The sequence below is a fragment of the Amblyraja radiata genome, chromosome 14, assembly GCF_010909765.2.
Source record: "Amblyraja radiata isolate CabotCenter1 chromosome 14, sAmbRad1.1.pri, whole genome shotgun sequence".
Lineage (NCBI taxonomy): Eukaryota > Metazoa > Chordata > Chondrichthyes > Rajiformes > Rajidae > Amblyraja > Amblyraja radiata.
Window position 1 is genome coordinate 43525210 of NC_045969.1, and position 21959 is coordinate 43547168.

General features: G+C 41.1%; 1 protein-coding gene across 7 annotated transcripts in view; it reads right to left on the reverse strand.

The window, feature by feature from the left end:
* Positions 1-21959, reverse strand: part of tab3 (TGF-beta activated kinase 1 (MAP3K7) binding protein 3) — a 111636-nt gene that overhangs the window by 67137 nt on the left and 22540 nt on the right. The window contains exons 1-2 of one of the 7 annotated variants that reach the window (XM_033033186.1): positions 10418-10429; positions 6001-6004 (exon numbers count right to left, since the gene is read on the reverse strand). The exons of the other annotated variants lie outside the window; for them this stretch is intronic. The gene's annotated coding sequence lies outside the window, so the exon portion shown is untranslated. Of the gene's footprint in view, positions 1-6000; positions 6005-10417; positions 10430-21959 lie in introns of those variants that run through there. 7 annotated transcript variants of the gene reach the window in all.

Consider the following 21959-nt stretch of genomic DNA (forward strand, 5'->3'; position numbering starts at 1 on the left):
AAGGTGAGATTGGAAAGATTTAAAAGGGACCCGAGGGGCAATCTTTTCACACTGGGGATAGTGCACACATGGAACAAGCTGTCATGGAAAGTGGCATATGCGGGTATAATTATGATACTTAAAAGACACCTAGACAGATATATGGACAGGAAAGGTTTGGATATGGGTCAGACTCAGGCTAGTGGGATTAGCTCAATAATGCAATTTAGTCAGCATGGATGCAATTGGCAAATAACTCTCTGATTCTAATATGATATTGAAATAATGAGCATGTCTTACAAAGAAAATTTAGTGTGATATAATGCGTTTCAGCCATGTTTGCCCATGAATTCCTAATGCTCAAATTTACATCATAAAATGGGAATATGAAGATCAAGGTCTGATCAAGATAAATGGCTATAGTGGATTCATAAGAATGCAGCATAGTTCAGCGAAAGTCAGATAACATATTTGTACGTCTAAATCTCAAATCACCACGCAAATAACAATCGAAATACTTCTGATTTTCAATCAAAGTTCCATTTAGGTAAATCCATGTAAATGTCAAAGGTCCATGGACAAACAAAGTAATAACTTATTTTAAAAAGCATAAGTTGATAACAGTGTTTCAAAATAGTGCTATGGGGTCTCTTGTATGCAAGACCACTACAACTATTAAATACGCCAACCAAAACCTTCAGGTGCAGGTGCCAGGACAATAACCTCTCCCTCAATGTCAGCCAGGAGTTAGTTAGTGAATTCAGGAAGCATGGTGGACTACATGCCCCCAATCAGTATCAATGGTGCGGATATGGAAATGGTTGAGATTTTCAAGTTCCTTGACATTGATATTATTCATGCTGTGTCGTGCACCAACCACATTGACACGATAGCCAAGAAGCCATTCTAATGCCTCTACTACCTGAGGATGTTTGGCAGGTCTCCAGTGACGCTGTCAAACTGCTACAGATGCACCATGGAAAGCATACTGTCAGGTGGCATCACTGCTTGGGAGAGATGGGGATGGATTTGTTGACTGCTGCAGGCATCTTCTGCCATATGAGAACAGGGCATTTCTGAGAGAGCTCGCTATCCACTTCCCACACCAGCTATGCCTCAACAATTGGTGGCTGGGTCAAGCAGAGCAGAATTGGAAGCTGTGAGCAGACTCACTCGCTCACTAAGTCAGCAAACATAGCTGGCGACCACTCTTTCTGCATCTGCACTCTCTGCCTTCACTGTTGTTTTAGTGATCCACTTCATGCACTTTTTTTGCTCATTTCCAACTTATGAACAGTTCAGATTCTGAAGAGTACTCGGTAATGGAACCTGCGGACTGCCTGTAATTTTCAGGGCCCATCAAACTATGTCCTAGATCTCTAAACGGCTCCAACTACACCTGTGAGGCTCAGCGATTGTTACACCAGCAGCAACATTTCAATACAACGTCAGCACAATGGAGCACTTTCTGCAAATTTTGCAACAAATAGCTTTCATTTATTTTAATAACCTCAAAATCCACGCATACAAGCTGTCTGCCGTTTGTGAACGGGGGGGGGGGGGGGGGGGGGGGGGGGGAGGAGGAAGAGGGGAGGGGGGGGGGGAAGGGGGGAAAGGGGGGGGGGGGGGGGGAGACCTGCATTCAATTTAAATCCACATTTCAGAAGCAGACAGGAGAACCAGTGCAAAGTGTGGAAGCACATGCAATATTTCAACTGTAAACAGACCTACACTTTACTTGCCCATATCAGCTCTGTTTGAAGAATATAACACAGAACAGTCCAGCATCAGAACAGGTCCTGAGGCCCACACTGTCTGTGCTGACCACAATACCAGTTCAACTAATCTCATCTGCCTGCACATGATATATATTCCTCCATTCCCCACATATTCCTGTCTCTTTCTAAAAGCCTCTTAAATGCCATTATCCATGTCTACGAACCATCACCCCCGGCATCGCGTCCCACAACTCTCTAAAACCACAAAATCAATTTGCGTCAGCATTGCCTTTATTGACTGCAGTTTTAAAAGGCGATGTAACTGCTTTCTCCAAACAATAATAAATAAGCAAAGCTACTGACTCCCACAACTCTCTGGACTACACCTCCCCACACTCCCTCCTGCAAAAACTCCTCTATTCTCAATTCCCCCGTCTACGCCGCATCTGTGCCCAAGATGAGGTATTCCATACCAGGACATCCGAGATGTCCTCATTATTTAGAGAACGGGGGTTCCCCTCTTCCAGCATAGATGAGACCTCACACGCGTCTCCAACGTGCAGCTCACCTTTCACCCCATCAGCCATCACAAACAGCACATAATCGCCACCTCCAACGGGATCCCACCATCTTCCCATCTCCACCCATTTCCGCAGAGACCATGTGAATCCTGCTCCACCTTTCCTTGATCATCGTTGCTTTTGTTTTATTTATCTTCTATATCTCTCGTTTCCCTTTCCCCTGACTTTTAGGCTGAAGAAGGGTCTTGATCCAAAACATCACCTATACCTTTTCTCCAGAGATGCTGCCTGGCCCGCTGAGTTACTACAGCTTTTTGTGTCCATCCTCTCCAATCAATGATTGGCCATGTTGTTTGATGAAAGACAGCATTGGAGGCTCACACATGCACATCTAGAGCAAGTCTCAAAATGTACTGAGTCACACTTCATAACTGAGTTACTAAGTCAGTTCATAACTGTGCCGAGTCACAATTTCTGTTGGTTGGTTCAGCAAGATGAGAAGGAACCAGAAAAAGACACAAAGTAGTGGTGGGGAAGCACCTCCTCCACCACCACCCCCCATACCATTCAGTCTGAAGAAAGGTTCCGACCCAATACACCTATCCATGTTCGCCAGAGATGCTGCCTGACCCACTGAGTTACTCCAGCATTCTGTGTCTTGTTTTTAAAACAGCATCTGCAGTTCCTTGTGTCTCTGAAAATAAACTTGTCCACATTACCAGAGAGCAAACAATATAGCGGAACAGATCATTATAGAAGGCCAAGGAGAGCAGAAAATGTTGTAAATATGGAATTACATAAAATACTAAATACAGAGTCTATTTCAGTTATCATAAAATTATGCAGCTGTTGACTGGAGAAGAATACTTAGAGAAAGTTATTACAGATAAAGAAATATTCTTAATGTTGATAGAACTAAGTTAAAAGCCATGAAGTAATTCAATAACATGTTCTGATGTAAATGAAGAAATTACATGATTATTTTCATGATTAGCAAGTTTGCAGATAACACTAAAGCGGCCTTTTCACAGGGCGACTTGACGCAAGAGTTAACCGGAGTTTAACATCGTGGGAACCTCGTGCGATAACAGTGCGGCATTCGTGGACCACCGTAGCGCTAACGGTAGGTCATCGTGTAACTTGGTCACTCGGGAGAAAATTCAAGAAAGTTTGAATTTTTCCAAGATTGACTTGTACACTTGTGGTTGAGTATTGCAACATTATATGAACGTAGTGGCCAGTGCGATATCCGTAATAACTCTTGCGGGTACCGTGGGAACTCCTGCGAACGGTGAACCCGGAAGCTGGACAGAGGGAACAGAAGGTGAGTAAAAATTATCTTATGTGGGATTGAATTTAAAAAATAAATAAAAATAAAGATTTGCATCCGCATATGGACATCAACTTATTCATGAGTTATGTTAATGAGATTCAAGAAAATAACTATAATCTTTAAAAGGGACTTTAAAAGGGATTTTACTGAAAGGTTACGCATTTTTATGGTCCGTGAGAAATTTTTCACATGTACTTCTTTGAGAGATACAGGTCGGAGTCCTCGGGTCCAGGGGTCCGGAACGCTACCAATCAATGTTGTACAGAGACCCGTGTAAGGAGTGAACTGCACATGCTGGTTTAAACCGAAGACAGACACAAAAAGCTGGAGTAACTCAGCGAGTCAAGCAGCATCTCTGGAGAAAAAAAGCTGATGTTTCGGGACGAGACACATCTTCAGACTCAATTCCGATTAGGCTGTCTGAAGAAGGGTTCCGATTCGAATCGTCACCTATTCTTTTTCTCCAGAGATGCTGCCTGACCCGCTGACTTACTCCAGCTTTTTATGTTTTTCTTCCCAGATCTGACTTACCTGCTGAGTTACACCAACATTTTGTGTCCTTCTGTGCGTATTAACCAGCATTAACCAGCGTCTGCAGTTCCTTTAGACATTACCTAACTTCAGATTTTAGAGATATAGCGCGTGGGAACTCCTGCGAACGGTAAACCCGGAAGCTGGACAGAGGGGACAGAAGGTGAGTAAAAATATCGACAAGGGAACATGTGTCCTTCGAGGACGTCCCACCTAATTGTCATTGTTGGATAATCTTTTTAACAGGAACACTTGCAGAGATGGCTCCCAGAAAATCTCAAAGAAAGGGGGTAAAGCGTGTCAGAGATGTTTTTGCCATGTTGCGCTATTCAGTTTCTATATTGTTTCAGTTTCTATATCTATATTGTTGCTCTATTCAGTTTCCCAGGGGGTCGGGACGGGACTGGAGTTGGGAGGGAAAGGTGGGGGAGTCGAGGGAGAGGAGGGGGAGACAGATGGGGGTGTCTTCATTTACTGGCGGCGGGTGTCTGTCACTGAAACAGGCAGGTGAGATTTCACATCCACCTTGTGTGTGCCTCTCTCTCTCTCCCTCCCTCCCTCTTACACAGGCTGAGAGACTCTGCCTCTGTGAGTGTACGTCTCTTTCTCCCCCTCTCCCACACACAGTAAGACCGAGGTACTGTGCTCAGTCCATCTGTGTCTCCCACATACACAGTAAAATATGTCTCCAAATGAGCCAATTCAACCAAGGGAGGATATATATAGTGTGTGAAAAAAAATGTTACATCATTTGTGTCACGTGTAGTTCACGATGTTCATTCAAGATTTAACGCGAAAGCTCGGGAAACGGACAAGTCACTCGCACAAATAACAGAAATGCCGAGTACCGTGGGAACTCTTTATCTACCCCCGTTATATCGTGCGAGACTCGTGCTGGACCACGACCTCTTCACTCTGGTGACATCTTGCGTCAACTCGCCCCGTGAAAAGGCCCCTTCAAGTAGGTGGCATTGTAGATAGTGAAGATGGTTGTCAAAAATTGCAGCAGGATCTTGATCAGTTGGCTAGGTAGGCAGAGGAATAGTTCATGGAATTTAATGCAGAGAAATGTGAGGTGTTGCGTTTTGGGAAGTCTACCATGGGCAGGATCTACACAGTGAATGGGAAAATGCCAAAAGTAGATAGGGTGGTCAAAAAGACTTTCATAACATTGGCCTTCTTTGGTTAGAGTATTGAGTGTAGAGGTTGGGAGGTCATGTTGCAGTTATATAAGACATTGGTGAGGCTACATTTAAAGTACTGAATTCCATTTTGGGCACTGTGATAAGAGTCTCTTACCCAGAGTGGGGGAATCGAGAACCAGAGGACATAGGTTTAAGGTGAGGGGGAGATAACCTGAGGGGTAAAAAAAAGGTAAAAGAGGAACCTGAGGGGTAAAAAAAATGTGCACAAAGGGTGGCGGGTGTATGGAACGAGCTGCCGGAGGTCGTTGAGGCAGGTACTATTGCAATGTTTAATAAATATTTAGACAGGTACATGGATAGGATAAGTTTAGAAGGATATGGGCCAAACACAAGCAGGTGGAAATAGTGTAGATGGGACATGAGGGCAAGTTGGGCCACAGGACCCGATTCCACGCGGTATGAATCCATGACTACATGACATACATGATTATAAAATCAACCTTCCAGATACAAATTTGACTATATCTCTGAATTTAAATAGTAAAGGTGTATAAATGAAAAACTAACGAAGCCATTCAGTAATTATGTTTAGCCAAGATCAAACTCTACAGGCCATAATATATGGGCCAGATTTAACAAGTCATGGAATTAAAATTAGATAGCAATCTCTTAGGTTAAGTAATACTTAGCTGTTGTTCAGTGATCTGGGACAGCAGGTTTCAAAATGAGTCAGACGGATATGGAGATCCATCATGTGATCTTGAAGGAGTCACCACCCTTGTGCTTCTCTAATAGAAATGCGCAAGGCCCTTGCAGACTATAATTTTGAGAAGGGCTGCATATATTCTGGTGTAACCAAGATATGAAAGGACACAAATTGTAAAAGGTATATCTGCAAAGATTAAATAAATAAGCAGAAAGATGGCAAATGGTGGATAAAATAGACATATGCCAGATTATGTAATTTTGTTTCAAGAAATTACACTATTTAAATGGCGAGACAATTATATAATTGGTAAGAAATGTAGGGCGAGCAACTGCAGATACTAGTTTTGAAAAAAAGACACAAAGTGATGGTGTATCTCACCAGTTTGGACAGCATCTCTGAAGAACATGGATAGGTGACATTTCGGGTCAAGACCCTTCAGACTGGTTGTGGTGTGGAAATAGAGAACGCTACATGAGAGGAGAGCCAAGACAAAGCCTAGCGAGTGATAGGTGGATATAGGTGAGGGAGGTATTGAGAGGCAGATGGTTGGACAAAGATCAGAGATGAAAAGACAAAAGGTATGAGATCAGGATAGAAGAGGAGCGAATTGTGAAGTCAGATTAAAGAATATGGGTGAAAGGGGATGGGGAAGGAAGGATTGTTTGTAGGTTAGTTACCTAAGATTGGAGGTCAATGTCCATGCTATTAGCTTGTAAGCTACCCATGGGCAATTTGAGGTTCTGTTCCTCCAGTTTGTGTGTGGCCTCACTTTGGCAATGGAGGAGGCCCAGGACAGAGAGGTCAGTACGGGAATGCAAAGGGGAGTTAAAATAGTGAGCAACTGGGAGATCCAGGACATGTGAACCTTTATCTCACCTGGATGGACTGCTGAGGTGCATGGATGGATGTGAAGGAAGAGGTATAGGGACAGGTGTTACATTTGCAGGAGAAAGTACCTGGGGAGGGGGTGGTTTGTGAGGGTCTAGCGAATCGGGATACAGGGTCTCTACCCAAAATTACCACAATCCTTTTGCCTTTATAGGTATGGTTTAACCTGCCGAGTTCCTCCAGCAATTTGGTTTTCCTTTGCGCCCGATTCTAGTGTCAGCATTCTCTTATTTAGACACAATTGCACATGGCGTTGGTAATATCATACGCAGATACTGTCTACAGCCTTGATCTCTTTGATCACAAGACCACAATCAGACACAATTACTTCCCTTATGGGTTTATGCAATTCTCTGAGCTCCGAGCTAATGAGGTACAATCAAGACAGAGGTAAACTTTTAGACAATAACGTTAGGTAAACGATCGGAAGAACATGCACAAGATATCTTATCGTCATTGTTATTAGTAGCCTGAAAAAGACTTGAAAGTGAATGGGAGAATTTGAAGAGTGGTTAGATCATTCGTAACCTCGGGAGCCCCTGTAGGTAAATTTATAAACTGGAAAAAACACTATTAGAAACACTGAAATGTGCAAATCCATCTCGTTTTCATTTTGAAAAAGGCAGCAAAAGCCTCTCTTGATCAACCACTTAGAGTGCTCAAATGTTCAAAAGGAATATTCCAAACCAATCTTTCCGAGAATGGCAATCGAAAAAACTTCACGAGTTACCACGTTTCCCGAGTACCTGCCGGTAGCATTACGAGCCGCTACGAGACATCCACGAGCTCCTACATAGCCGCTACGTACATTCTACTTACTTACCACGGGTTTGATTTTTTTTTAAACTCGGGAGAGCTCTTGAATTACCTCGTACAGTGGGACAGGCCCTTTACACAATTTCATTATAATAGCCCTGTCCCACAGTACGAGTTCCTTCCAAGAGCTCTCCCGAGTTTGCCCAGATTCGAACTCGGAGATTTACGGTAATGGCAACTCGTGGACATTTTTCAACATGTTGAAAAATCTTCACGAGTCTTCCCGTGCTTACCTGCCGTTAGCGAGTCTTCCCGAGTACCTGTCGTTCGCGATACGAGCTGCTAAGAGATGCCCCCGAGCTCCGACGTACCTGCTACGTTCATTCTCCGTGCTTACGAGTTTGATTTTTTTTAAACTCGGGAGATCTCTTGGAATGAACTCGTACCGTGGGAGAGGGCTTTTACAATGCGTGAACCATGCTGTTATTGCTACATTCAAGATTTGCAATGTTTTGCAACGTGATATGTCATTTCAGAATCAAATGGGAATAACAAGCCCTCATTCAAGAAATCTGTGTTTATAAAGAAATAATGACAACCAAAACATTTACTACCAAAGGTTTTCAAGAAGCATCCTTTCTCATCAAGAAAGTGGTTACTATTTGCAAATATGAGTATCTCCATTTTAAACCTCATTCATCAGTAATCCAGAACCAGTCAAATAAAGAACCCACCCAATCAGTGCCATAAACTGTTGTCAAGCTTCAGCATCATCTCCAAAACAACATCTCTACAGGGCCTGTCCCACTTTCCCGAGTTACTCACAAATTCTCCCGAGTTTTACCCTTGATTCAAACTCAGAGAATTACGGTAATAGCCAGTCGTAGGTACTCGGGGCTATTTTTTTTTACTCGTGGACATTTTTCAACATGCTGAAAAATCGTCCCGACTTACCTGATGCCCCGAGTACCTATGGCTGGCATTACAAGCTGCTACAAAATATCTACAGACTCCTACGGACTCGCTACGGACATTCTCCGAGTTTGAATCAAGGGGAAAACTCGGGAGAATTTGTGAGTAACTAGGGAAAGTGGGACAGGGCCTTACCTCTCACCACCACGTGTAAATGTAATTGAAACTGACGCCAAAAGCTTCTTTAGATGTGTAAAAAGGAAAAGATTAGTGAAGACAAATGAATGAATTATGACAAATGAAAAAAATGACAAATGAAAAATGATTGAAGATTGTAAGTCCCTTACAATCAGAGATGAATTTATAATGGCAATAATAAACAAAGAAATGGCAGAACAGTTAAACGAGTACTTTGGTTCTCTTCACTAAGCAAGACACAAACAATCTCCCAGACCGTTTTTCAGTCACTTCCTGGTGAGGATGCGACTATTATCCGAGTCACGCTCTTGCCCCCCTCCTCGCGGCCTACCAACTGGATTGGCGCAGCCTTTCCTGCCGTAGACCGGACCTGAGCTTCAGCAGCGGCGGCTTTACAAATGGCAGGCAGTGACTAATGGGGTGTCCCAAGGCTCGGTGCTGGGACCCCAGTTATTTACATTATTAACAATTTAGACGAGGGAATTAAATGTGGCATCTTCAAGTTTGCGGATGACACAAAGCTGGGTGGCAGTGTGAGCTGCAATGAGGATGCTATGGGATGCAGGGTGACTTGGATAGGTTTGGTGAATGGACAGATGCATGGCAGATGCAGTATAATGTGGATAAATGTGAGTAGCAAGAACAGGAAGGCAGATTATTATCTGAATGGTGTCAGATTAGGAAAAGGGGAGGTGCATCGAGACCTGGGTGTGCTTGTACATCAGTCACTGAAAGTAAACATGCAGGTACAGCAGGTAGTGAAGAAAGCTAATGGCATGTTGGCCTTCATTGCGATAGGATTTGAGTTTAGGAGCAAGGAGGTGCTACTGCAGTTGTACAGGGCCCTGGTGAGACTGCACCTGGAGTATTGCGTGCAATTGTGGTCTCCTAATTTGAGGAAGGACATTACGGCTATTGAGGGAGTGCAGCGCAGGTTCACCAGGTCAATTCCCGGGATGGCGGGACTGGCACATGATGAAAGAATGGGTCGACTGGGCTTGTATTCAGTGGAATTTAGAAGAATGAGAGGAGATCTTATAGAAACATAAAATTCTTAAAGGATTGGACAGGCTAGATGCAGGAAAAATGTTTCCCATGTTGGGGGAGTCCAGAACCAGGGGTCGCAGTTTAAGAATAAGGGGTAGGCCATTTAGGACTGATGAGGAAAAAGTTTTTCAGCCAGAAGTTGTGGATCTGTGGAATTCTCTGCCACAGAAGGCAATGGAAGCCAATTCACTGAATGTTTTCAAGAGAGAGTTAGATATAGCTCTTAGGGCTAACAGAATCAAGGGATATGGGGATAAAACAGGAACGGGGTACTGATTTTAGATGATTAGCAGAGCTACCAAGTTTTGTCAGAGCATTTCAGTATTCTAGTATCTGAAAAATCAGTATTTTGCTGAGGAAATCAGTATTTTTACGTGGTGACATTTTGCTGAAAAAAGTGTTTTGTTTTTTTAAATGTGCGGTGATACCCATGTAAAAGCCCTGTCCCACGGTACGAGTTCATTCCAAGAGCTCTCCCGAGTTTGCCCTGATTCGAACTCAGAGATTTACAGTAATGGCCACTCGTCGGTACTCGGGGATCTCTTGGACATGTTTCAACATGTTGAAAAATCTTCACGAGTCTTCCCGTGCTTACCTGCAGTTAGCGAGTCTACCAGAGTACCTGCAGTTAGCGTTACGAGCCGCTTAGAGACATTCCCGAGCACCGACGTACCCGCTACGTTCATTCTCCGTGCTTACCACGAGTTTTGATTTTTTTTAAACTCGGGAGAGCTCTTGGAATGAACTCGTACCGTGGGACAGGGCTTTAAGAGTACAAGAATGTATAACTTTGCTACCAATTGACATGTCTTCTATGCACCTTACTTGACAGTGCATTCATTGCCATCTCTTTGTATACTGCTGTTTGAATGGCTGCTATTTTTAGAACCCATAGCCCTGTTCGCTCAAATTCCCACGCGTTAAACTGACCTGGAGTGGGACAGGTGGGGCAAAGATCTTGAAATTTAAAATACTAATAGATTTAATCTGCTATAATGTTTAGAGGTACAGTATGACTTTTTATTTCCTTGCATTTTTTAAGCAGCAAGATAAAACAGGAAGTCGGGCTGATTTTAAAAAATCCATATTTTACAAAGCACATCCGTATTCTGATCGCATTTCCGTACAAAATACAGAAAATCCGTACTACTTGGCAGCTCTGGATTAGCCATGATCGTATCGAATGACAATGCTGGCTCGATGGGCCGAATGGCCTACTCCTGCACCTATTTTCCTATGTTTCTATGCAGTCCCAACCCCTTACATAGGATGATGTGAGTTAGGAGCTGGAGTTAGTCACCTGACCCCTCCAGCCTGCTCTGGTACTCAGAGATTGTAATTAATCGAATTGCAATCTTAAATCTGCATTCCCACCTCTTTGCAATAACCTTTCCATACATGTTACATAAAAACTGCTTCAAACAGTACTTCCACAGGCCTTTGAAGAAGAGTTCCAAACACTCTCAATGCTTAGAAAAAAAGTGCCTTGTATTTGTCATAATTTCGGTAATCCCTATTTTGACAGTGCACTTTCTATGCACTCCCACAAGAGAAAACAAGGAATAGAATAACACACTCCCAATTCTAACTCAGCAACACTGCAGCAAACCTACCAGTCCTTCTTTTGAATAAAAATAGCCTGACATCATGAGACACTGCAGACCTAATGAGAATCATTTTAATTGCAGCTTATGTCAGCTCCACTGCAGTATAATCAATTTAAACTGGAATACATAATTATTGAAGATCCGTTAATCATTAGTCCGGGAGGACTGTCCTGCAGTGTTAACAGGAACTCCACCAAATTACTACATGTAAAGGCAATTTTGCAATGCTAGATTTCACAATACAGAGAAGAAACAAATATGCAAAGCCTCAAGAAAGCTCAGGTTATATACAGAGTATAAAAGGTTTAAAAGATTACACATAAATTATGAATAAAGATAAGAAAATGTTTCAAACACAAGTAATATTTTCTTATTCCAGTGGCAAACACATTAAGGATTAAATGAAAATAATAAATTCTTTAACTTTTTGAATATCTCAAAATTGCAGATTAATGAACTGAACTAGAACTGGGACTGTGTAAGTTGTGTGTGAACAGCAGAACAAGAAAGGAAGCTATTGAGTTGAAATAATTCTGGATTAATTAATTGGTAGAATAGTTAACAATTTATACACAGTTTATACAGCGCTGCGTTCGCTTTTTTTCCCCGAATGACCTTTGACAAATCCCATGATTCCTTGCGTTTATCAAAATACCGAACTCGCTTATTCTTTGCCCCCAGTTATCATTGGTATTATATATTTTTATTTTAGATGGTTTGGAATCCAGCAGAGGTCAATGACAAATTATGATTCTCACAGGCATACTTTAATTAGCAGTTTATCTCAAAATATTACTATTTTCATCTATATTTTTAGAGTAGCTAATGCTCAAACTAAAGTTTGCTTATGATATGCAGATCATTTCCCTTCTCTCAGACATCAACATCATTAAAGTGCACAGATCCAAAATCACGTGGATCTAGTTATACAGTAATAAATTGGATTCACAATTGCGTAGGAGTCAATGGGTAGTTATGGAAAGTTGTTTATCTGATTGGAGGCCCGAGACCAGTGGATGCTGTCTGGATCCTGGTGGGCCCACTGCTGCTTGCTATCTACATTAACGATTTGAATGACAAGTGAATCAACATTGTTAGTAAATTTGCAGATGACATAGTGGCATTGTGGACATGAGGAAATATATCCAAGTTTAATACAGTTGGAAAAGTGGTCCAATGAATAGCAAATGGAATTTAACTCTGACAATTGTAGTCTTATAGTATGTCAAGACTTGCACAATAAATGATAGAGCCTGGAGAGTGCTGCAGAACAGGGAGATCTGGAAAAAAAGGTACATGGTTCCCCAAGAGTAGGGAATTATGTGGACAGTCTGGTGAAGAAGATGATGAGCACGATTTCCATCATTCGTCAGTGGGTTACTAAATACACAGACCACCTTCCAATCAGGGCTAAATGGAGAATCAGAGAAAATTTCCCAACACTGATTTACCAAAGAAGACATATTGAAAATCTTAATAAGGTAACGGTTAACAAGTTATTATGCTCTAATTATCTTCATGGAAATCTGATTTTACAATCTTCAATTCAGATAAATTATACAGCAATTGTCAAAAGATGATTTGAATCCTCAGCTACTGACAATAGTCCCAATGTCTGTCAGCTCAATGAAGCTGAAGCATTATACTTGGACAATTCTCCAACATGTTGGCAGTAAACAAAGCCACAGTCAACATAACCACTGCCTTTGCTGCTGAGTTCCTGCGAGATTCATCAAAATTTCCAGTTTTCCAGCAATAGTCCATGTTGTAGCTCAGCATCAGAGAGCTCAGAGACTACCAGGCAGAGAGGAAAAAGGTCACTGTCTCCTGGGGTAAAACAATTTCATATCTTCTTCAACCCCTGGAAGCTTCTGGCTGCTCAAAATGGTATTGAGAACCTCAAGTGCGTGCATGAGAAACACATTTAAGTGCATGCGTCGGGAACGCATTCAAATCCCTACATGAGGAACATATTTATGGCCTTGCGTGCGGAACATTCTAGTCCTTGCATCAGAAACATAATCCAGTCCTTGCATTAGGAACACATTCAAGTGCGTGCATCAGGACCACATTCAAGTCCTTCAAGAACAGAGGAGCCATGTCACAAATGTGCCAGATGACCACCAATCAAGAACTAACTTCTGCATCTGTGGAATTGGTGTTATCAACCACCCCAAAAAATATGTGAACGGCAAGCAAATCCTTGGTCTCAAAGGACTACATAAAAAGAGGAAAATGCAAAAGCAAATTGGATCACAAAAATCAATGTCTTTTATTCTGTGCTTTCTCAAAATGTTGTTTGACATTCATGAATTTTTTTCTTCTATAATCGCAGCATTTGACAATCCAAATTCTGAAATGCTGCGTTTTATTGCAAAATTTCATGCTCAAATTTAGCGTGCTCAAATCCAAACATTTTTTTGCCAGAGGTAACAGGCAACATGTTAACCCAAGATTATGATCCTAGAAATTGGTGTGAACATCCAATAACAAAGTGACAGTCTTGTATTGCAAAAGGCCATGCCACTATTACAAAACACGACTTATCTCACTCTGTGATTGCATATAACATTCCATGTCCGTTATATATATATTTAATTGCAAATAATTCAATTAGCAAGAAGCATTTTGAACACACAGCCTCCGAAGATTATACTTAGACCTACCAACCGAAAGGAGTCCACGGGTTGCAAGGACACGCAGCATTTACAAACCTATTGTACAATATGGTCAAAGGAATTGCAACACAAGTTTGTAAAGAACAGTTCAAATGACTCAAAGTGTAGACAATTAAAGCAGCCTATGAATAACACAAACTACTTACAACAAACGATGGATACAAGGTATCCACGTCAGGACGAATTGTGGGGGAATACAAACATGCAAATCCACAAAATAATTAAATCAGGATATTAACCCATTTGCATTCCTTCATAATTTAGCCTGACTTGGATACCTTGTGCCCGATGCTCCTTGAGAGCATTCTGTCTTATTCATAAACTGCTCCAGTTGGCTTCAGTTCAGGAGCGCTTGAAGGCTCTGGGCCTGTACTCTCTGGAGTGTAGGATGAGAGGGAAGGGGTGGACGAAAGAGATATCTCATTGAAACCTACCGGATAATGAAAGGCTTAGATAGAGTGAACATGGAAAGGATGTTTCCAGTAATGGGAGAGTCTAAGACCAGAGGGCACACGCTCAGACTAAAAGGATGTACTTTTACAATGAAGATGAGGAGGAATTTCCTTAACCAGAGGGTGTGAGTCCGTGGAATTCATTGCCACACTGCTGTGGAGGCAAGATATTGGCTATTTTTAAAGAGATTGATCGGCTCTTGATTCAGAAGCATGGTAAATACGGGGAGAAGGCAGGAGAATGGGATTTAGAGGGAAAATGGATCAGATGTGATTGAATGGCGGCATAGGCGCAATGGGCTGAATGGCCTAATTTTGCTCCTATGTCTTATGGTCTTTTTGCCACAGTTTGTGTCATTTGAATATAGTCAAAGGAATTGCTACAAACCGATTTGCAATTCATTTGACTTTGTTCTATAATAAGGTAAATGCTGAGCATTCAAGAGGGTTGGTATTTTCTGTAAAGGATATCAAAGAAATTTCCACCAATATTATTCCAGTTCCCAGGAAACTGAGGTGGACAGGTTGACCGAATTTCAGTGACAAAATTGAGATAGCTGAAGATAAAAACTGGAGTAAAGTGAAAGAATGGGATGGTTAACATTGGAGGAACACATCAGTCCTGAAGGGATGTATGGCTAGAGGGGTCTCAAAATAAAAAAGAGGAAAGCTTTTAAATGATTTAAAAATAAAAAAGATAGAAATTTAAAGATGAGTCTTTGACGGACAAAATGCCACTAGTCAATAAGTACTAAGAAATAAGAGAGCAAGAGTTAGCACATACTACATACAGGCTAATTTGGCTATTTTGAAATTAATGGTGGGAAGATACAAAGGGTATGGTAGGATACAAAGGCAAAGGCCAAGACATAATCAGAAGGAAGTTGGGAACAATCTAGTTACAATTTCAGCAGCAGGTACGATGGATTAAATTCCAGTTTCTGCTTTCCAATAAATCCAATAAAATGCTCATCTTAAACACTTGCTCATGATTTTTTTTTTAGTTCTCTTGTATATTGTTCTTTCACTCCACTGTAACAACTGACACAAGGTGCTCATTTAACATTTATCATTTATTATGTTTTTGAATGCTTCTACACTTAATCAGTCTTCTTGGTAGAGCCTTTGCTCTTCAATTTGCAAATCTTGTATTCCTCCTCACAGTGGTTTCTCTTCTTCTTTGCTTCTTTGTCACTCTTAATCTCATTGGTTTTGACAACTTATTTTTCCATGTATTCTAAAACGAGTTCCAGACATTTGCCTCAGCAAGATTCCAGAAGTGTGAGATTTTCAAGGAATGCTTTGGGAAAAGTTAAACCATGCATTAGAGCTGCATTTTTTCCATTGCACAAATGACCACTCTCTATTTTCATATAGCACCACAGTAGGAGGTGGTCTGCAACCAACTTTCCGCTACGGTATCACATCGTCATTGTGCTTATCCTACACCATTTCCACTGCATAATTATTTTCCGCTCTAATCCTTTTTCCATTGCATGTTCTAATTCTACCTTTCATCAATAACCCTATCATGTTCCCATTTTCTCAATAAATTCTTGAAAACATCAGTTTTTAGGCTGGTGGACAAACCAGATCAGCCAAATAGTGAATGCAGAAAAAAAATGTGTAAATGATATAAAATTGCTCATTCATAGAAACCAATCTACATAAATTTCCAAGGTTAAAAACTGGAGAATAAAAGAGAAAAGGCGTGATGGAGACATTACATGCAATCCAAAAATCTTGTGTATCGGAAACTTAACAGACAAAGTTATATCTAAACTAGGGCCTGATCAGGGGCTGAAAAGGTCCACTCATGAAAACAGGGGTACTCAAGGAGCATTTCACATCATCCATCCATTTAGCAAGTAATTTAACTTCATGAGTGACAAAACTTTAAGAAAGTGTCAGTTATCAGAGAATTAGCAGTCACTTGGTTAGAGAAAAAGTCGTGTTTTGTTTGACATCATTTAAAAAAAAATTGCACAAGGTAACAGGGCAAGGGGGAGTGCAGGAGTTAAATGTAATTGACAAGGTCTACGTAGATTTGCAGAAAGCTATTCAAGAAAAGGTACTGTAATATTGGAGTCCAAAATGAAGGATTTAATAACATGACATCATGAAATGAGAAACAGGAGTGAAGAGAGTCAGCATGGACCAATGTAAAGGACTCATTTTTGACCAATCTTTAGGGTTCTTTAATAATGTTACAGGTGCAATATTTATGGGAGGGACTAGTGGATGTGACATTTTCAGAAGGCTGTACGTTAGGTGGTCCATTGGGACCTCGAAGCTTTGGAAGGGCTGAAATGGATTGAGAACAAGTTATTGGCAGAAAGAAAATAGATTTTTCCCAAACTCGCAGGCAGTAACTTGTGGGATACGAGTGATCAGGACTTGAGCTCCAGCTAATCACAATTTATATCAACAAATTGGCTGATGGGACTAAATAATGAATTTCTAAGCTTGCCAAGGTTACATAACTAAAAAAGATTGTGACTAGGAAGGATGATGTAAAGAGATATATAGACAGGCTAATTAAGTGGGCAACAACATGACAAATGCAACATAATGTTGAATAAATGGCACGTTATCCATTTAGGTGCACAATACAGAGTATGCTTTCGATGTCAACAGATCAAGTAATATTAATATTCAAAGAAACCTTTGTGTCCTTACTTACAAGGCACTGAGGCCCAACATGTAGATGCAGCATGTTGGCCTTTATTAGAAGATTTACATTCAGGTATAGAGCTTTGATAAGACCACACGTTGATTATATGCACTTTTTGTCTTCTTAACTATATAAAAATAAATATCTGCCATAAAGAGAGAGAGTAGCAAGATTCACTGACTGATTTTAGTGATGATGATTTTTCCCATTGAACAAGAAACTTACATTAGGCCTATGCTTCCTACAGTTTAGTTTATTGTCACGTGTCCCAAGGGACAGTGTACACATTGTGGAGGTTGTCATCCAGTTTATTTAAACTATAGATTTATGTATATTAAGCAAATCAAGGAAAGTGACAATCAAGTGGAATATGCCATTGAGGCAGAAAATCAGCCATGATTTTGTTCTTAAGAGAACAAATAGAGGCTAGGATATAGATAGGTTAAGTGAGATGGCAAACATCTGATAATAACGTGAGAGAAATGTGAAATTGTCCATTTTGGCAGGAAATTTGTTTTTTTTAATAACTTCTGTACCAAAAGGCTGCAGAGTTCAGAGATACAGAGGTTCTGTGTTCCTTGTGCCGAGTTCACAAAGGGTTGAGATTATGCTACAAGTCATTAGGTAATGGTTTCAATTGTTTTCAAAATCTCATGCAAAAAGAATAGAGATGTATTGCTTCAGTTATATATGGCATTGGCGAGACCACATCAGCAGTGCTGTGTGCAGTATTTGTCTTCTTATTTCAAGAATGATGCTAATTCTTGGTATTCAAGGGAGCTCAAATAAGATCTAGTGGTCTGATAACTAGATTGGGCTGAAGAAGGGTCCCAACCCGAAACGTCACATATCCAACCTGCACAGATGTTGCCTGACTGGCTAAGTTACTCCACTTTGTGTCTGTCTTTGGTTTAAACCAGCATCTGCAGTTCCTTCCTATATAAGTTACTCCAGCACTTTGTGTCTTTTTTTGTAAACCAGAACCTACCATTCCTTGTTTCTACTACATTGAGCAGGTTGCCTTGAGCAAAGTCTGGACAGACTCTGCATCTCTGATAGAGTTTGCACATATTAGAAAGGACTAATTAAATCAAGATAATATTGATTTTTTGCAGATTACATGCAAAGAAAATATTTCCCAGTGGAAGAATCTGTTTAAAAGGGGTCATCATTTAAGAGAAAGAACTAGTCTATTTTTCCCTCCGACTATGTCAAGTCTTTAGAATTCTCTTTCTCGAAAGAGAATTGGAAGCAGATTTGCATTATTTTTTGGCTGAAAGATTCATGATATGGAGATGAAAGGTTGTGCAGGGTTGGTTAGCGCTGCAAAGATGAATATAATCAGATGAGACAAGATAAAGTGACAGAGCAGTCTTACAGGATCAAGTGGCCGAATCCTGTTCATAATTCATATGTTTGTGAATTATGATTCAGAGCAAAATATAATTAATGTACTAACTGAGATGCAATCTTTTAATACATATTGGATCGAGGTCCCATTTGTTTCTTTAGTACTTTGAAAAGAATTGTGAGAATTCTATTTCTTTTTGACTACATTATATATCTCAATCACGAGCACTAAATAAAATCAACTGTAAATTTCTCACCAGTTTGTGGAGCAATACGTTAAAAATTAGCTATTTCCTATATTTAATACAGAGGCAATTTCAAAGTACAACGTTGAATATTTATTTCTACCCATTCCCTTGTGTCGTATTTTTAGCTGTATTACAGCAAATATCAGGGATCATACATGAAATCTTGCTGCTCTAAGTTAGGGCAGTAATTTCATTAATCAAGCTTGGCCCACTATTATCTTACTTCATGACAACATTTAAGAAACAGATGCAGTATACCAAAGTCATAATTTTGAATGCATTTCTAAAATAATAAGCTAATTATATTCAAAATTACTCACGTGCAATTTCTGCAAATGGAGTCAAAAAATGTTTAACCTCACAGCAGAGTAACTTTAATCTGCATGTGGAAGTAGTTATCCACTAAATGCAACATAATGAAAATGCAATGAAAACAAAATGCTGGAAACATCAGCAGTTCAAGCATGACTTGTGGGGGGGAAAAACCATCAGTTCTGATGAACCATCTTCAACCTGAAAAGTGAATTATTTCTCGTTCCACAGATCCCACCTGATCTGCCAAATGCGTCCAGCATTTTTGATTTTCCATTGCGGATTTACAAAGTTGGCATTTTTTTTGAATTTCCACCATGAAACGCATTTTATTATTTCAATGCTTTTAGACAATAGACAATAGGTGTAGGAGTAGGCCGTTCGGCCCTTCGAGCCAGCACCGCCATTCAATGTGATTATGGCTGATCATCCCCAATCAGTACCCCGTTCTTGCCTTCTCCCCATATCCCCTGACTCTGCTATTTTAAGAGCCCTATCTAGCTCTCTCTTGAAAGCATCCAGAGAACCTGCCTCCACCGCCCTCTGAGGCAGGGAATTCCATAGACTCACCACTCTCTGTGAGAAAAAGTGTTTCCTCGTCTCTGTTCTAAATGGCTTACTCCTTATTCTTAAACTGTGGCCCCTGGTTCTGGACTCCCCCAACATCGGGAACATGTTTCCTGCCTCTAGTGTGTCCAAACCGTTAACAATCTTATATGTTTCAATGAGAAGCCCTATCATCCTTCGAAACTCCAGAGTGTAAAAGCCCAGCTGCTCCATTCTCTCAGCATATGACAGTCCCGCCATCCCGGGAATTAACCTTGTAAACCTATGCTGCACCTACGCATTAATCATCAATGAAAATATTATGCCCAAGCAATTGCTAGTTTGATAGAAAAAAAACATTGATTAATTCGGGCGGTCACGGTGGCGCAGCGGTAGAGTTGCTGCCTAATGGGGCTATCCCACTGTACGAGCTAATTCCCGAGTTTCCCCTGATTCGAACTCGGAGAATTACAGTAATGGCCGCTCGTAGGTACTTGGGGCTCTCGTGGACAATTTTCAACATGTTGAAAAATCTTCACGAGTCTTCACGAGCTTACCGCGATTCCCGAGTACCTGCCGTTAGCGTTACAAGCCGCTAAGAGACGTCCCGAGCTCCGACGTACCCGCTACGTACATTCTACGTACTTACCACGAGCTTGATTTTTTTTTAAACTCGGGAGAGCTCTTGAATTAGCTCATACAGTGGGACAGGCCCTTTACAGCGAATGCAGCGCTGGAGACCCGGGTACGATCCCGACAATGGGTGCTGTCTGTACAGAGTTTGTACGTTCTCCCCGTGACCTGCGTGGGTTTTCTCTGAGATCTGCGGTTTCCTCCCACACTCCAAAGACGTACTGGTGTGTTGGTTAATTGGCTTGGTAAATGTAAAAATTGTCCCTAGTTGGTGTAGGATAGTGTTAATGTGCGGGAATCGCTGGTCTGCGCGGACCCAGTGGGTCGAAGGGCCTGTTTACGTTAAACTAAACTAAACAACAATGTGATTTACTTGATTTATGATTTAAAATCATATGAACATAAAGCATATAATTTATGCAATAACAGGTGTTTAAGAACCATACTTTATCAGACAAAGCTAACATATTACAATCTTGAGAGTGTACAAGCCCAGCTGCTCCATTCTCTCAGCATATGACAGTCCCGCCATCCCGGGAATTAACCTTGTAAACTTACGCTGCACCTACGCATTAATCATCAATAAAAATATTATGCCCAAACAATTGCTCGTTTGATAGAAAAAAAACATTGATTAATTTGGGCGGTCACGGTGACACAGCGGTAGAGTTGCTGCCTAATGGGGCTGTCCCACTGTACGAGCTAATTCAAGAGTTCTCCCGAGTTTCCCTTGAATTGAACTCGGAGAATTACGGTAATAGTCGCTCGTAGGTACTCGGGGCTCTCATCGACATTTTCCAGCATGTTGAAAAATCTTCACGAGCTTACCACGTTTCCAGAGTACCTGCCGTTAGCGTTACGAGCCGCTAAGAGAAGTCCCGAGCTCCGACGTACCCGCTACATACATTCTACCTGCTTACCACGAGTTTGATTTTTTTTTTAAACTCGGGAGAGCTCTTGAATTAGCTCGTACAGTGGGACAGGCCCTTTACAGCAAATGCAGCGGTGGAGACCCGGGTTCGATCCCGACTATGGGGTCGATTTGAAATCTTTTCAAATTCAATGTTAAAGATCTTGAAAACTATTTATTATATTATTTTATGGGCTATTCAGAATGCCAATGTGTATTTACTGTTTCTTTGTTGATGGTTGCACCCAGATTACAATAAACTGCCAAATCATTCCCGGTTAGCTGTTGAACAATTATGTTAAAACCTCATGAACCATTTTTAAGACACAAAAAAATTCTCACCAAACTCAAGGCACGAACTTTTAGCATTTTATGAGATTATAACTAGATGTTTTCATTGAAAGCTATGGAAGTCAGCAAATTTGAACAGTACTGATGAACTTGTTATTTATAGTGCCCAGTGCGGGTGCGAATGAAGAAGCTGCAGACATAAATACACAGGAAAAGGAGTAGGTAAGTAAGTCCCTTTGAGCCCTTTGTGCAATTGTTCGAGAGCATCGAGCAGCACAGTGGCGTTGCTGCCTTATAGCACCACAGACACAGGTTCGATCCTGACTACGGGTGCTCTCTGTTTGAAGTTTGCATAATGTCCTTGTGACTGCGTGGGTTTCCTCCGGGTTCTCTGGTTTCCTCCCACATTCCAAAGACATGCAGGTTTGCAGTTTAATTGGCTCTGTCAATTGTTCCTAACGAGAAGGATAGAACTAATGAAAAGGTGAACGTTGGTCAATGCAGACCTGGTGGGCCGAAGG